Source organism: Schistocerca gregaria, chromosome 3 (genome assembly GCF_023897955.1).
Source record: "Schistocerca gregaria isolate iqSchGreg1 chromosome 3, iqSchGreg1.2, whole genome shotgun sequence".
NCBI classification, from domain to species: Eukaryota; Metazoa; Arthropoda; class Insecta; order Orthoptera; family Acrididae; genus Schistocerca; species Schistocerca gregaria.
In genome coordinates, this window is record NC_064922.1 from 273,342,056 (window position 1) to 273,360,298 (window position 18,243).

At 44.5% G+C, this 18,243-nt stretch overlaps 1 protein-coding gene and 1 non-coding gene across 2 annotated transcripts in view; both read left to right on the plus strand.

Moving 5' to 3' along the window:
- The window catches only part of LOC126353801 (protein THEM6-like), a 189,740-nt gene that overhangs the window by 4,236 nt on the left and 167,261 nt on the right, over window positions 1-18,243 (plus strand). The window lies entirely within an intron of this gene.
- On the plus strand, window positions 3,236-3,310 carry Trnas-gcu (transfer RNA serine (anticodon GCU)). The gene has a single exon. It is a non-coding gene; the product is annotated as a tRNA-Ser (tRNA).

The window sequence follows — 18,243 nt, forward strand, 5'->3', positions numbered from 1 at the left end:
CCCGTGTGTGCTGACACAGAGGAGATAATTGGTGTTGCTACACGGATAGCCAGCGCCGAGGAGCTGTGCAATTTTCTCGGAGGACACTTTCTTGGAAAATGAGCTGGCGGCTCCTCGGATGCTGAAGCGTTAACACCGTCTTGCTATTTTCTGAAGATGTCTTCTACATGAAGTCGAAATTGGTCATTACTAAAATATTGTTGGGGTTTAGCTGTTTTAACCCAGTACGTAACATGTCTAAACAAGTTCTTTGCAAAGCCGTAATCTTTCGAAAGAATTGGTCTTGCGGTTAGTTATGTGTGGAAATGGAAGTATAGAGGGACTTGCGTGGAAGGAGAGGAGGAGAGAACGAGATGATTTCTACACTGGCAGGTGTTCACCTCTGGCTACGTACAATGGACGAGGCGTTCTTTAAGCCAGACAGATCACAATCCATAACCTTCGGAACCATTAGAGAATTTATGGTTGCTGAGGCACACCGTGGTGATGGTTATCAATCTGGATATCTTCAGCAGTACCAATCAGTTGTTTGACAGTAGTAATTCAGACGGTATAATCCCGAGTAGAGAGCTGTTATCTCGCGAATACTTTAAAAAGCCACATATACCATTGTTTCATCATTGCTTCGCTTGATGGTGATGCCATTTGGTACGAAAAAGTTGTGTAATGGCTGTAGTTTTGTTGGTACAGTAACTTCCTAATTGACAAATTTCAGATTTGGAAAACCGGCACGAGTCATACAACACAGCTCCAAATGAGGCTGTAGAAGTTACTGATGTCTCCGCGCACGTTTTATAGAGTGATTACTCACGTCCGAACGCTCTGCTTACCACAAACGTCGAGTGAAGTTGAATAAAAAATTAAGCTACAGATTCATACGAAAAATCTTGTTTTCCGCTCCTTTTGCGCGTTATGGCAATGACTCATGTTCTGTTGGTAAACAATATTTGATAGTTGTCGGTTCAATCAACCAATACTAAGTTCAAACTATGTAAAGAAAATGAGGTCTGAAAGTAATTAATACCTTTACGATATTTCATTATTAGACTCCTACTCTGCCCTTAATCTGAGAACTGAGGCTTATTCTCTTAAGATGGTTGGTATCGCCTCATCTGTACAGGGTGTTAATAGTCTATTATACTCAAGTGTCATGGAAACGAGAAAGCGAAGCCCAGACAACATGGTTCCGGTAGTGCATACTTTGTGAGATGAAAATATGTTCATAGGAGGGAATGAAAGTAATTTAACTGTGGGCATTAGTGTAGTCATTGTATTGGTGTGTCAACATGAGCAACAGGGTTTCGATATCTCTCAGAACCCTGGGTACACATTAGTCTGAAGACTGGGTATTGTGCAGGAAGTTTTATACTTAAAAGCTACGTTAGGTATTGTCTGGTTTTGTATGGCATGTGTCGTGTCTCACTACATACACGAAAGATTTAGTTTCAAATTTTCTGGAGTTTTAATTTGAATGGCGAACCGGTATTCGAACCTGGAAGCTGTCGCTTTTGGAGGCAAGTGTTTCCCCGACTGAGCTATGCAGGCACGTCTCACGAAGGGCTCTCACCGCTTTGCTTTCGTCAATACCTCTCTCGCACAGCTTCCAAACTTAACACAGGTTCACTAGCTCTATGGGAAAGAGGATATAGCGGGAAATGGCTTACCCACAGCCTAGGGACTTGTTTCTAGAATGAATTTTCACTCTGCCGCGACGTGTGCGTTGACTTGAAACTTGTGGTTAGATTAAAACTGTGTGCCTGATCGGTAAATTTTGCTAAGGTTGCAGTTTCGAGTACCGATCCAACACAGTTTTAATACGCAAAGAAGTTTCAATTCATAGTACGCGGTGCTCCGGAGTAAAAACTCATAATGAAGTATAATGTGCAGCTATTCAAAGAAGTCCAGTATGGGTTGTTAATTATCGTATGGCAACGAAAATTGGTAGATATTCTAATGAGTTACGCAGAACCGATTTACGCTGGAAAAGTTTTAGCCACCAGGTGCAAATCTGGCGCTCTGAAGGCAGGAGACGTATAGAAATGTTTCCATTTGCAATAGATTAGGAACGCGACGTGGTCAGGATAGGTCAGACAAGAGTGACATAATTTTCATTTTATTATTAAGCGCTGCCTAAAGTTTGTTCAATATCAGCACCGGAGACTTCGAGATGCTGTATAGCGCCAGATTTGCAACTCGTGACCAAAATTGGACCATTTTTTCTTTTCATTTTCTTCCAGCGTAAATCTGTTCTGCATTAAGCATTAGTATAGCTACGAAGTTTCGCTGGCATTCAATAATTACAGCCCACACCGGACCTCTGTGAGTAACTGTACTTTAATTATAATGCGTAGACGCTTCAAAAAGAGTTACACTCGTCTCACGCCAAGGCCATTGCGCAACAAGAGTGGCACATTATCAGAAGAGAGTACATATTCCGGTTTTCCTGCAGACCGTTTCACTGCGGTACGGATAACAGGTGCGTCATAGTAGACGGCTGGAAACGTACTCCAAAACTGAAGTGTGCGAGACAGTAAGATTCTTGTGGGCCAAATTTCTAAACTGCATAGATTCACTGAAATTCTGGCTGTATGTGGACCAAATCCAATGTTGTGTCCAGTCGTAGTGAAAGAATTGGCCAAGGGCACATAGACGTTGGTGATGCTGATCGGCAATGAAGGTCTTCGACCATAGCGTATGATGTCCAGGCAATTGAGGGTAGGGGGGGGGGGCGGTGGCTGCAAATACAGAGAGCAATTGATTTTCCAGCGACGAAGACGTTCACACAGTGGTTCTCAAATGGCTCTGTGACCAAGGTTCAAATGGCTCTGAGCACTATGGGACTTGACCTGTGGTCATCAGTCTCCTAGAACTTAGAAGTACTTTAACCTAACTAACCTAAGGACATCACACACATCCATGCCCGAGGCAGGATTCGAACCTGCGACCGTAGCAGTCGCGCGGTTCCGGACTGTAGCGCCTAGAACCGCTCGGCCACACCGGCCAGCTAGACCAGGGAACATTCTTTATCGTTGAGGAATTGAACTACTGGTACAAGTCTACGACCGTTGTTTATACACTTGGTGACCGTTGAAAAATAGTATCGTGTATCTGTCAGCTTGAAGTGTAGTGCATCATTCAGTAAGTTAAAGGTTCGCAGGAGAGCTTCTGTAAAGTATGGAAGGTAGGAGACGAGGTACTGGCAGAAGTAAAGCTGTGAGGACGGGGCGTGAGTCGTGCTTGGGTAGCTCAGTTGGTAGAGCATTTGCCTGCTAAAGGCAAAGGTCCCGAGTTCGAGTCTCGGCCCGGCGCACACTTTTAATCTGCCAGGAAGTTACATATCAACGCCCTCTCCGCTGCAGAGTGAAAATCTCGTTCTGCATTCAGTAAGTTAGTTGGCCTGTCACAGTAATGTGTAACTGTTTGAAGTCCCCTGATACAAATTATCAGAAAAATGTTTCCGCTTTTCTAACACTTCTTTACAACGGAAGCCTATCACTCGAGAAGTGATTTTGCGAAATTGATTTCTTCTACGATTTATTAAAATATTTCACACATACGATTACATACCTTGGCTGCGCATTGACATTGACTGAAATCAATGGGGAAAGCTGAAAGTTTGTGCCCGATTGGGATTCAAACATGGGTCTCCCACTTACTAGTAGATGCTCTGACCACTGAGCCATACGGTGGTCATTACAACTGCACATTCTACCGTGGCACGCCTCCCGTCAAACCCAAAATTCTCAACTTATCCACATATGTGGTACTCCTTACCCATTATCCTAATTATTCGCGGCATTTCGCCGATTCTCGTAAGAGTTCCACCTGGTGTGAGATCGTTGACTGACAATGTGCAAGGGGGCACCACATCTGTAGTGTGTGGATAAGTTGAGAACATGTCTGATGGGAGGCGTGCTAGGGTATTCTGTGGCCAGAGAATCTGCCTGGTAACCAGGAGACCCAGTTCAGCACACAATTTTAAACTTTCCCTATTGATTTCAATCAGTGCCCACTCGCAGCCAAGGTGTGCAATTCCTTTGTGTATTAATTCGTAATGGATGCTACATCAAAAAAGTCTGTTTTGGGACATGTCCCACTTGCACGTTAGCTCAAATCTCTGAGCTACTGCGTACCCTTATACAATTTTCATGGCGTGTCGTGAGTACAGGATTGAGGATTTGGAGGAGGTAATAAATTTCGCCACATTGCTATGGCTAATGCACAGAATACGGAGTAGATATGTAAAGTGTGAGTGCGGTGGAACTGGGCTCTTTGCCGAGTCCCTACGGAGTTGGAATTGGTGGGCAGTGCCAATGCGTAATGCGTGCGGAGGTTACGCAGCTTCTCGGAACAGCCGCTACCTGGCACGCCAGTGACCGCACTTTCGTCCTTGATCGCTTCTCACTCTCCCAGCGTAACCGTAAGGTCTCCGCAGCTGTTCGCGCCGCGTAGTTTCCTACTGCTCTTTACCTTCTAGGAACGTGTGAAACGCGAGTGCAGCTCATAACACAAACTACTGAATGTATAGTAATGAAGGAGGCTCCATGCTGGGTCCCCTTTTCTGGGACATCCACATGGAGGCTCTTCTGGTCAGCCTGCAACAGAGCGAAGAGGTGCTAGAGGTGATAGCCTACGCTGATGACCTCCTGTTGGTCGGCGGCCGAAGGCGAGGACATACAAACCAAGACAGAAACAGAGAATATACATATTACAACTATGGTGCCGCAACACTAAGATGACTATTTTACCAACTAAGTCGACTTATCTCTTACTCAAAGGACAGCTAGTTAGAAATCCGACCGTGAGAATCGAGAGCACGCAAGTTCTTTGGAGACGAGAAACACGTTACTTGGGAATCATCATCGACGAAAGGTGGAACTTCCCAAAGCACATTGAAACCATAACCCAGAAAGCATTAAAACTATTAAATAACCTCATTTCCATCGGACATTAAAGATTTCACCTCCGCCTCATCTAATTAAACTATATCATAACAGAATATTGACGTTAATAGCGGGTTACGGCTCGGGAGTCTGGGCTCACAGGCTCACGAGCGTGGTGCCCGCCATGACGGTGAGAAGAGTACAAAGGAACATGCTACTGAGATCTGCAGGGGCGTATAGAACATCCCGGGAGGGAGCCCTGTTAATCATAATGGGGCTCTGTCCCCTGGACATAAAGATAGGAGAGCAGGCCGCATGGTACTGGGCCAAGAAAGATATTACAAAAGTAGAGGAAATTATGGGAGCACCTGTTAGGGATAAGGGGAGGATCTATGGCAGGAGTTATGGGAGACAGGTGAAACTGGTAGAACTTATCAGTTCCTACCAAATGTAAAGGAAAGAATGAGAATGAGATACTTTGAGCCAACTAGGGGACTGTTCAACTTCCTCACTGGTCATGGCCCATATCCGACATATCTGTGACTGGCGCATCAGAGGGTACTCCTGACCATGTGGTTTACGAGTGCCCCCTGTGCCAGGGGCATGCTCATAGGAGTTAGCTCTGAGCCAGGCACACAAGTAGGTTTATATTAACACTGGCACATATGTAACGCTGCAGGCAGTCAACACTAATCACTCTTAGATATTAGAAATTATGCTAACACTAGAAGTAGTCTGCTCATTAAATAAAAATGTAGTACTGTCTGTAGTGAAGTAAATATGTAGTAGCTGCTATTATAACAACACTAAGAAAATTAAGACCCACTAATCGTTAACGTGGTGGGTTACTTTGTATTATTATTATTATTATTATTATGGAAATAGTGCAGGAGGATTGGTGGTGTCGGCAGCGCGGAGCATATTCTATTGAGGAGACTAAAGTTATAGGATAGCGATACGCAAACAGAAGGATGGCGGTAGTACAGCGTACACAAGGTATAAAAGGGAAGTCCATTGACAGAGCCGTCTTTTTTACTCAGGCGATTCATAGGAAAAGGTTTGACGTAATTACGGACGCATGAGGGCAATTAAGATAACCGGCCATGGCAGAGTACGCACTGAGAGGGACCGACCACGTAATAAAATTCGCCGACACGCAAGTTCTGGCTGTTGCCGCGTGTTCAGAGAAGCTGTAGAAATACAAAAACATGTGAATAGCTTCGACAAGAAAGAGAAAAGCCTTAAGGTAAACGGATCTTGGTTTCCAGTACTGCAGCGAACGACCGTCGCAGGTAGCAAGAGGAGAACCCCACCGGAAATGACCGTGGAGAAGCCCTCGGCCGTTGGCGCGCCAGGTACATATAGTCTGCGGCCGCGAGCTCGGCTCCAGTTCACCACCGGCAATGGAGGGTGAAGCTTTCACAAGGCCATCCCCTTGTGCTGGCGAAACGTCAGAAAAATAATCAGATGAACGTCGGCCGAAGAACCCGAGACAGATGGCTGTTTTTCAATTAAGACTAGTTTGATTTGGGGGAGACCAAACTGAGAGATCATAGGTCTCATGGGAATTTGGAAGAATGGGGAAGAAAATCGGCCGTGCCCTTTCAAAGGAACCATCCCGGCATTTGCCTGAAGCGATTTAGGGAAATCACGGAAAACCTAAATCAGGATGACCAACGCGGGATTGAACCCCCCTCCCTCCTAATGCGAGTCCAGTGTGTTAACAACTGCGCCACCTCGCTCGGTGGGAATTAAGACCTTAGGAGAATAATGCAAGTTAAAGCTAGACGCACGGGACATACCATATCGAAAACGTTAGACAATTTGATATACCGAGACCCACAATGTCAATAGCGTGTCCAGGATACCAAATTTCAGGCATTGTCACTAACCAAGGACAACGCATTGGCTAACGGCCTTATCTTCACGACCGAGAGAAGCGGCGTTCTCGTAGAGTTGTCAGCAACACTTAGTGAAATAGCCGCAGAAATCAATGTGGGACCTACGACGAACGTATCCGTTAGGACAGCGAGGCGAAATTTGACGTTAATGAGCTACGTAAATAGACGACGGAAGTCAGTGTCTTTAACAGCATGACATCGACTACAGCACTTCCCTGAGCTCGTACTGCATCGGTTGGACCCTTTGACAACTGGAAAACGGTGATCTGGTGAAATGTCCGTCTGGAACCGCGCGACCCCTACGGTCGCAGGTTCGAAACATGCATCGCGCATGGATGTGTGTGATGTCCTTAGGTTAGTTAGGTTTAAGTAGTTCTAAGTTCTAGGGGACTGATGACCTCAGAAGTCCCATAGAGCTCAGAGCCATTTTGAAATGAGTCCAGATTTCAGTGGCTAACAGCTGAGTAAGGGGTAGACCTCACGAAGCCATGGATCAAACTTGTCAATCACGCAAAGCGCAAGTTGGTGGTGGCTCCATAATGATGAGGGCTGTTTTTACATGGAATGGACTGCGGTCCAGCTGAACCGATCATTGACTAGAAACGGTCGTTCGGCTACTTGGAGACCATTTGCAGCCATTCACGGATTTCATGTCCCCGAACAAAGATGTCGTGTTACCGGGCCATAACTGTTTGTGATTGGTTAGAACATCATTCTGGACAGTTCCAGCGATTGACTTTTGTCACCTCGGTGTAAAGCATAAGTCTAGGGATCACGAGTAAAAGAATGTATCGCGATAGCTTCTGAGATGAACCGGATGACACGGCGAAGTTTTTAACCGCTACCGTCGCGGATGAATTACGCATACCTGCAGATTACGCGTTTTAATTATATAAGATTCCTTTAGAATCCAGGTATTTCATAAAGTTATAGCTTGTTAATTACTACAGATCGAGTGCATCATGGTTTGTTGTAAAGCGTTTAGCAGCTGCGTTTTTTCTGTCGTGCCAGAATTTGCCATCTTCTCGTCACTCGTAGATCATGAAGGCGATATTAGAGCTGTGCCCATGTGCGGGACAGGACTGTAACATCAGTTCTGGTTGATGATGGGGTAGCAATGTCACTGACTGGAGCTATGTGCACACCACGAAAAGTCTTTCGGGGGGGGGGGGGGGGGGGGAGGAGGAGAGTGCGCGCGTGTTATGGAGAGGGACCATCACGCCTCTTCATAAGTTCTTGAACCACCTCATTGTGTTTGTTTTGCCGGTGGTGCGCTCCCATTCTGCCTTCGATAAATCCGCAGTAAGATTGTCACAGGTTTGGTTTTTACATAACAGATGACATATTGCGCCTTCTCCTTGTCTCACTATTCTGATGCACTATCAAACGTGCAACACAGGACAAATAAAAAGTTTGAGGACTGATAAACTTTAACAAAAATAAGTTCTATTTCTTATAGTGTCCAAGTTGTGATTTTAAATGATAGTGGGACTTCATGGATGCCGTATCCACTGTCGGTCGCTGAGGTTGATCTTTGACGAACGTATTACATCACTACAGCCAGTTTCAAATAACTGTGTTAATCCGAAGAGAGGCTTTGCAGTACCTGATTTGCATAAAGGGATACAAATCTGGCAAGGAATACAGCCACGAAACCTTTCACTACGGCACCCTTGAAACAGGCGCTCTTGCCACGTCATTTCTTCCAGATGTGCCTTGCAAGAGAACGGAGAAAGTGTTGGCCGTGGAAGAAGTTAATAGGTGGAAATCCACCGCCTGTTTACGGGATCGTGGCGAACTTTTCCGCAGTAGTCTTGTGCTGCTGGAAGCTCTCCGATGCTGCTTCGTGCGAAGGACGACAACATGGGTAAGGCGGAGACGCGACGTCAATTGACGTCTCGCAGCACCGTACACTTAAATGTGTGCGTCTGGAAGAGTAAAAGAAACACAAGAACCAAGTACTATTACGCTCTTCCTCCCCGATTATCTTCGTATTGCTTCCGCGCGTGCTAAACTCTCTCTCTCTCTCTCTCTCTCTCTCTCTCTCTCTCTCTCTCTCTCTCTCTCTGCTGCCTGTTAAGTCAGATTGATACGCAATACTTAAGAATCGATCGAACAAGGTAGCTTTTTTCGTGGGAGAGACAATTTGCTTACGGTTCCTCAAACAAATCTGTTGGGGTTAGACTTTTCGTACAGTAAGTTCCACCTCAGATCGCTCTTGGCGGTTACTCCCGTGTATTTTACGGTTTCTACTGTTTTCAGTTATTTATCCACCAATAATGTAATCAAACAGTAAAGTCTCTTTTCGTCAATTTACGCGTAATATATTCCATTGACGTAGTGTCAACGACAGATCTCTGCACCTACCGCCGATCCACTGTAGGTCTTCCTACATTTCCCAATAGTTTGTGGCGTTGCCTCATTTCTATGTAAGACATCTGCATCCGTGTAGTTTATCCACCGAATAACTTTAACATATTATAAACTTTAATGGCTTTTGGCGTAAGTTTCTTTTACACCCGGAGATTTTGCTCCTCTAATCTACGCAAACCTCAGTCCATCCAGATTTGATGTGATTCAGAACCAGCTGATTTACACAAGATTGGTGTTCCCAGTACCCAGCTGATTTGTATAATGTAGGGCGGACATTATGCTCATGCAATCTAGATGGTTGTAAAACAATAAACTGTTAGCCAAGATCGCAGGAATTCTTTTTATTCCATGATTACCGGTTTCGGCGAAACTAAAGCCGCCATCATCAGATATTAAAACATACAATGGTGATATTAATCACTATTGTTTGCCTTGATGTTGTAACCTGTATGTGTCCTAAGATCCGATGATGGCGGTTTTAGTTTCGCCGAAGCCGGTAATCATGGAATAAAAAGGAAAAGAATGCCTGCGATCTTGGCTACCAGTTTGTTTTACTGATTTGTGTAAGATCTCCAAAAAGATAATATTCGAACATAAAAATGCTTCCAAAATTTTTCAATAGAATGCAGAACTATGTACCGATCACAATACTCTGTAATTTGCTATTATACGCATACGTCAACGTGGCAGTTTTAGGTGAGCGTGTTTTGAACTACGGTTGAATGAGATATCTATAGAGGTCGGGCCTTGATTACCACTTTTGACACTGCCAACCCTGGCAAACAATGTTGCGGTAACCGTTAACAATGGGTGCCAATGAAAAGTTTGAGTATCAAACAAGCATTAGTTTCGGAAATACAAGTTTATTTTTAAATATTCCACTCTTAACACTAAATGAGCGCCTTGTGAGAGGGATGCGGGGCTTGTCGCTCTGCTCCGTTCCCATCCCCTCTCCTCCCGCCTTCTTGGCCGGTGAATTCACGTTTGCTTACGATCGTAGTTGGCTGCGACATTAGTGTCCGCAATATAACTTGAACGTCCTATCAACACAAGAGTAATAGCGGACCAAGTGCTTGGAAGGAGGAATCCGAGGTATTCCTGAGTGAGCTGCTTCGAGAATCGTCTGAAGTTATGCAGAGAAACTACAGGATATCCAAACCAAGGTGGCTGGGTGGCAATCTGAACTGTTGCTTCCGACGTAGCAGAGATTTAACTATTATGACGTCTCGCTCAGTACTGTTAGTCCTCCATCTAGATGTCGTTCAACTTCGGTGACGTTTTAGAGCAAGTTAATAATCAGTGCTAAGCGAATGTTAGAGATAATGGAGAGATTACAGCGTAGTACATTCTGGCGTCCAGGAGGGGGTGACTTCTTACTTTCCTGCTACACCTTACATGCATACTTTTCCCACACGTCAGTACTTAAACTGGCTGAATACCAGCTTCGTTCCTGCTACAATGTCCCACATAATTGTGCAACACAATAGTTTCCGTCGCCTCTCCAATTTTTCTTCATGTGTAAATCGGTTTGAGGATTTAACGACGCCTCAATGTGTGTCACGTTGACTTTTCATCAGCCGGAAGTTCATTTCTTACCATAGTTTCCCTATAGATCATTTCGCTTCGTACTCTTCAGTTTCACTAAATTTTAGCATCGTTCAGCTGCATCATACTCTTATTCTCTTTTCTCAATTTGCTTATCACGTTTCACTCCTTCACAAATCTGTAGTGGAGGCTTATATTTATCGTAAGTAGTTTATGTGCCGGCAAAAAGCACGCCTTAGATATACCAACATACTTCTAGTATCATCTCTGTTAAGCCGAAAGATATTTTCTAGATATGTGTACGTGCATGATTGCACTTGGTCTTGACGTTTCGAGACACTTGGTATTCTATCACCTTAGTTGTTCTAGTCACCCATACATTGTTTTAGGGCACGCGTTCTCGCTGCGTAATGCATTTGTTGTCGATGAATCTTCACGAAGAAAACTCTGCCTAGATTTAATATTTTCTGTCACACACATTTAGATCCATCCTGGTCATACAACAGGGACAAGGCATATTCTATAAGTTTCTTTGATGAACACGGGGTTAAAACCTCTGAAAATTTTTCTTGAGATTCTTGATTTAGAAATCTATCAAAATCAGTTGAATATATATTACAGTACTGGATGAAATTCAGTTACAAAAATATTTAGACATTAATGCGGCTTATTGGGAAGGCATTTTCAGGAAGATAAAGGTGTAAAGACTTCTTAAAGTCTACTCCTACCTCAATTGTTCACACTGATGCACGACGGAAGCTTTAGATCCTGCCCGTTCGAAGATAGTTCGTAAACAGTGTGCTGTCCTTGTGCCAGAAAGTGGGACCGTAACCTTGTTGGCAGGTAGCCTGATAGGCCAGTTCTCTTGAACTGATCTGTGATCTTTCATTATTAACTACACCAACGTTTCCGGCTTTTTTTTTTTAAATTAGCTTCTACAACCCTGGGAGCGTCCTACCGAAAAACTTCATGTGGGAATGAAGTAATGAGACACGAAAATCTCGCCCGCAGCTAACAGGGACGGGGAAGAACGCAAGAAAATATCCCGGATACGTCTTAACAAATTGGAAATATGAAAATGAGGAAAAACTTAAATCTGGGTAGCCGTACAGCAAATTGAACCCTGCTCCTCTCGAATAAGTTCAGCGGCCTGATTGTGCCACCTCAATCGGTTCTTAATTTCACGTTGGCTGTAAAGTGTACATTTTCTTGCTAGCTTATAGTTTGGAGATGAAATATCGTACAAGCACACCACACAAAAAAATCGGTCACTCTCAGGAGATATCATGCTAATGCCGCGTGACACCGTCATTTGCGTTGATAAAGTCTCAAGTCGGTGAAGAAGAGTCCACAAGCTTCTTCCATTAAGCCACATCCAGGTGAAGCGACACATCTGTGATTAGATCCAGTCAAGCTACCATATACATATCTTAGACTGCTTCGTTTTACCCGCTGTTTTATGGAATTATCGGGTGATTTAGGGGGCCAGTCTAAGTGCGATAGCGTGCTTGAGTGGTCATGGAAACAGGAACGTGTGTGTGTGTGTGTGTGTGTGTGTGTGTGTGTGTGTGTGTGTGTGTGTGTGTGTGTGTGTGTGCGTGCGCACCTCCGAACAGTTACATCGAAAGAGGGGTGTGGTGTCACCGCCAGACACCACACTTGCTAGGTGGTAGCCTTTAAATCGGCCGCGGTCCGTTAGTATACGTCGGACCCGCGTGTCGCCACTATCAGTGATCGCAGACCGACCGCCGCCACACGGCAGGTCTAGTCTAGACTCCCTAGCACTCGCCCCAGTTGTTCAGCCGACTTTGCTAGCGATGGTTCACTGTCTACATACGCTCTCATTTGCAGAGAAGACAGTTTAACATAGCCTTCAGCTACGTCATTTGCTACGACCTAGCAAGGCGCCATATGCAGTTACTATGAATGTATTCTGAAACAGATAATATTGTGAATCATGTACCGTCAAGAGCGACGTTCATCATTAATGAATTAGTCAAGTATCAAACTAATTACGTCCTCTTTCTGAATACTAATTCCTTGTCATGTTTCAGACCTCACGTCAGTATACTTCTTCCCTCCTCACGCTAGCCTGCGTAAGCTACAGCGAGTGCATTTCGACCTCCACTAGTAACACGGTGTTGGCTCTTCTGCCAACACAAGGGGTGTCCATACCATGCGATAGTTGAAATTAAATAGTGACAACTATTTTTTTGTAACTGATACAAAACATACGTTTCAAAGTTTTACTATCCTTCGAAGTAGTCACAACCATTGTTTATAACCCGTTGCCAGTGATGTGGAAGTAGTAGGATACCCTTAGCAACGCCAGTTGCGCTGATAGTGGCGCGGTCTGTTGTCTGACGAATCTCTGTAACAGTTCTGAAGCGAATGTCATGAAGTGCTCCCTTCAATTTAGAAATAAAGCTGAAGCCACATGGGCTTAAGTCTGGGGAGTGTAGTGGGTGGTACAACACTTTGCAACCTCGTCGCTCGAACAGTCCCGAACTTGCAAACGTATACACCGCAGCTTTGCCCTGTAAAATTATCGGCGGGTCCAGCAGGAAGTGTCGCCGCTTTTCTCCAAGATTGTCGCACGCTTCTTCCAAAACTGAGCAGCTTGGCGGATGAAGCAGCGACGCTTTCTGCAGGATGGTGCTCGGGCGCATATGGGCAGGTTCTGGCTTGGTCGGTCAAAGGAGCTGGGAAATGCTGTGCCATCCACCACACTTTCCGTGAGTTCACCTTGATTCCTAAATTCAAAGCACTTAATGGTGTTCGCGTCAGAACTGTTAGATTCGTCCGTCAGTTGACCGCTCCACTCCAACACTACTGGAGCTGCTAAACGTGACTTCCGTATTTCTCATTGGTGGATTATACACAATGCTGGTGACTACTACGAATCATAGTAAAACTTTGAAACATGTCTATTTTGTATAAGTTGCTACTGTTTGTTTCAACAATCGTACTCATCAGGAAAATATAGAAGAAATGGCAACACTTGGTCGGCGAGGATGTTGAAATACATGTGCAGGTTCATGTTAATAGAAACCTGAGGGGGCCCATGTCAGGACGTAAGACACGCCCAAAACATCCCATGTTGCTATAAATAAATTGCAGGTTAAACGCCTTACTGAGCTGTCGGTGCGCTCGGCATCTTGATTCATTTTAAAAGAGGAAAAAATGCGACTCGTCGAATCGCAGTACGTCAACAGTTGGTTCATGTGTTTGCCCCACTGAAGACGAATACTGCGTGTTCTGCTTCGAGCAATCGCCTTTAGCAAGGTACGCTACTAAAGTTGTGTACTGCATACACGTTAGTCCGCAGCTCGTGGTCGTGAGGTAGCGTTCTCGCTTCCCACGCCCGGGGTCAGGGATTTTATCTGCCTCGTGATGACTGTGTGTTGTCCTTAGGTTAGTTAGGTTTAAGTAGTTCTAAGTTCTAGGGGACTGATGACCACAGATGTTAAGTCCCATAGTGCTCGGAGCCATTTGAACCACTTTTTTTTTTTTTTGCATACACGTGAAACGTCCCCTTAGAAAAATTATACATGATTGCTTAAACTGACACACACTATTTTTAGCGCAACGCAATCTGACTTTCAAAAATCCCTACCAAAGAATGGCCCTGACTATCATTAACCTATACCTTTCACAAATCACTTACCTCACCAAAATCTTCGTTGCTCAAACTACTGCAATACAGCGAGCGCCACTACTGCAGCTAAATAAAAGATTCAAACTACGGAAAGCACTAACTACTGATAGGCATAGTTAGCGAATGAAAGATTTTAATAGAGAACAATGTATTTACCTTAATATCATCAAGTCATAATATATATAGCAGTTCATGACATCCAGTCTTACAAATTTCAAAACTCCATCTCTCTCCCCACGTCCACCACTGCTGGCGGCTCACCTCCAATGGCGCAACGCAACGCGCTGTTAGCATCCAGCTGCCGCTGCCCAACACTACAATGGCAGACAACAATGCAAACCAGCCACAGACTGCAAATGACACAGCCAGTGATTTTCATACAGAGCGCTACGTGGCGGCGGCGTTACCAATAAAAAACCTAAACATCCTACTTACGCACGTTACTCTTGGTAATGTTTGCGCGTAAACATGGAGTTGGAACGATTTTCACAGGCAGTAGTAGTCATTGAGAAGACGTGACACGTCTTCGGTCTCTGTTACGATCTTTTCACGATCACTGTTCTTACGCCCTATTTCGTGGCTTCAAATGATATACCACTGTCTGTAGGCATGCTGAACAGACTACATTCATACGCCGACAAATCAGGCGGCTTAATCTACAGTGACGTCCAAACACAACTCGTTTCTGCCTGTTTGTCATCTCTCCACGTAGTCTTTTGAAAAATGATCAAAGCATGTTGGAGTAGAGGATCACTTTTCTGCTAATCGTGCTTATGAGCATGACATTACGTCATCACTTACTGTAGCAGGGACAAATCATAAAAGATGCTGTTGAAAATAGTGAAGATATACAAAAGTTAAAATTAAGATGCTAGATTGCTGAACTTTGGACTGGAGGACTTTTACGAGGTATTTTAACCAAGGCGTCTAAGTGAACTGCTCGAATATAAAATACGCGAGCAGTGGCAGTTCTGATTTTTTGCGGATGGTTCCGCTGCAGTGACTGCCTTTGTTTTCAGCTCAGTGCGAAACACCTAGTTTCCGTCAGTTGTAACGCTCGGTGACATAAGGGTCACTCCATTAGCCTCAAACTGCTCCAACAGTTCAGGTGAAACAGGTTGGTCTTTGGATCTTGTGGTCTGCTTTGAGCATTCGTGGAACCTATCTTGAGCACCATTGAATATCCAAGAGCAAAAATTTTACCAGTGTGATATAACGTGGTCTTCAGCTTTGACTTAAAAGGGTAGTAATCGTAGCTAAATTGAATATATTAATTGTGTGTGTATAAAACTGAACTACTTAAATGCAAATCTTAGAATTAATACTTAAATATTGCGATGAATAAAATAAAGTTGGTAACAGGAGGCGAGCACCTGTGAAATGATTTCAGCCCAAGAGCTAAACCACTTAGCTACGGCGCCATTATAATAGCAGCTCCTCAAAAATTCCTGATACTGTACATTTGGACAGTTTCAAAGAAAAGTTACCTGGTGCTGTGAGTAACGTAACACTAATAGTGCCGGAAGGGATGAAGTCACGTCAGAGCATCCAAAGAAAGATGTAATTTTAGTGCGATTACCGGCTCGGATTTGAAGATATGCTATTTTCGTGTGCTATTTACAGTGCGTTACGCCTCATAAGCGCGCAACCGTCTGCCACTGTCAGAGTATCAAACATCGCGCACACGCGCGCCTCACTAGCAGCTGTAGACCCAAATGTTGATCTGTGGCGCGCCGGTCTGTACGAATGAATAACGGCATCCGCACGATTACCACTTCAGTAGCAATGGCTATGATGCGTCCCGAACGTGGCCGGTCATTGAGCTGTTTCTGCACTTCGTCCCTTTTACTCCCTTTATCACCCACAAACGCTTGTGGATATTCGCCTGCCTTCTTTCTGCGACAAAGAATTATTTCAAGTGACATAACGAGCGTTTTGCGTACCGCTATTTTGATGGTTCTCTACAGCTCTGCCACCCGTTTGAAATATTCGCAATATGCAGGAGAAACATATTAAAAGTATCTATAAAACTGGGCATTATTTATTGAACTTCTTAGGTTGGCTCTTCTACAGACCGCGATAAAGGTTACTTACGAGGGAACTGCCGAGCGAGGTGGCGCAGTGGTTGGCACGGTGGGCTCGCCTTGTGGAAGACGATAGTTCAAACCCGCGTCCGGCCATCCAGATTTAGGTTTTCCGGGACTCCACTAAATCACTCCAGGCAAATGACGGGATGGTTTTTCTCAAACGGCACGGCCAATTTCCGGGGTTGTACTCTGTCTCAAATGACGTCGACGCCAGCCTTCCTTCCTGCTTCGGAGAGAAACCTGCTGGCCGCGTCGCTGACTGGCCGTGGTTTCCGGACAGTGTTTGTGTGCGGTTACTTAGCCTCGAGCACGGGCCGCCGTGCATCACGGCAGTGCGCCGGCATGAATCAATAATGGCACGTCCCTTGGTGAATGGCGCGCCTCGGCTGGATCCACAGCGAGCTTTCTTTGGAGTGAATAGGAGAATGCTCATTAAAACGCTAGTCTCTTACTGTAGAGATCCAGGAATAGATTCCTGGGACGGAGCTTAGTTTCTTCAGCATGAAATATTTGTTGCTTGACGAAGTATACAGTCTTCTAATTTAACGAAAAATGTTTAACGCAGTGGAAACGCACTTATAGACGAAAATCAGTTCCTCAGTATAGTTAGAGATGCAGATAGTCGCTACATCAGTTACCATAATACATGTTCTCCTAAAACGTAGTTACTACTTAGTTTCATAGATATTTGGATATGAAACCAGTGGGACGAGACATCAGGATCGCATGAAAATATTGCCTAACCCATGTTAAAGGGGCCGCCCGGAGTGGCCCCGCGGTTCGAGGCGTCATGTCACGAATTGCGCGGCCCCTTCCGCCGGATGTTAGTCCTCCCTCGGGCAGTAGTGTGTAGGTGTAGGGGCCAATGACCTCCGTAGGAATTCCTCCCTTAGGAATTCACACGCACGCACGCGCTCGCTGCAAACAGGTAGGATGTCGAATTAATTATTTCATTGTAGAGAAGCTGCACGGTCATCAATGGTATTTGTTTCGGGAACAGATGCTACCTTCATATATACTTACTATTGCTTTCAGTTAGTTCATACTCTTATTGTCGTCGCTCATCTAATAATCAGTCATGGGTTTGACAACATAAATTCTCTTCAGATTTAATGTACGCTAGTTATTTAAGTCTCTTTAATTGCCCTCAACCGTACTTACGCTCATTTTTATGCTGGTTTTTTCCTTCACTTTAGTGCCTAAATTATTTGTTCTTGTAGTCATATGTACCTGTTAATTGATAACGAACTTAACTCCAGAACTGGTCCTAGGGTAAAATTAAATTTAAGATAAACTCCCATTTCAACGGTCCGCTATCCTAGGGATATCTTTAGAGTTCTATACTTCTTTCCCCTTATTTTAACCCTGACCTAGAGTTTGTCGACATTGACAGCGTAGTTTAACGATTTTTCACCACCTTTTCGGGTTCTCAACAGGACTTAAATGAAGAAGGAAAAAAAAGTAAAACTGCCGGCCGGTGTCTGGAACCGCGTGACCGCTACGGTCGCAGGTTCGAATCCTGCCTGGGGCATGGATGTTTGTGATGTCCTTAGGTTAGTTAGGTTTTAGTAGTTCTAATTTCTAGGGGACTGATGACCATATATTTTAAGTCCCATAGTGCTCAGCCATTTGAACCATTTTTTGCAAAAAAACTTAAGTGAAACCACTTCGAAGCTTAGTTCGTGAATTTTGGCTGTTTCGACTGCCACTCCATTGGCTGGAGCGTTGCTCTGCTAAGATTACTACCTTATGTAACTATCAATTTTGAGTCCATGCAATAATAAAACGATGGTGTA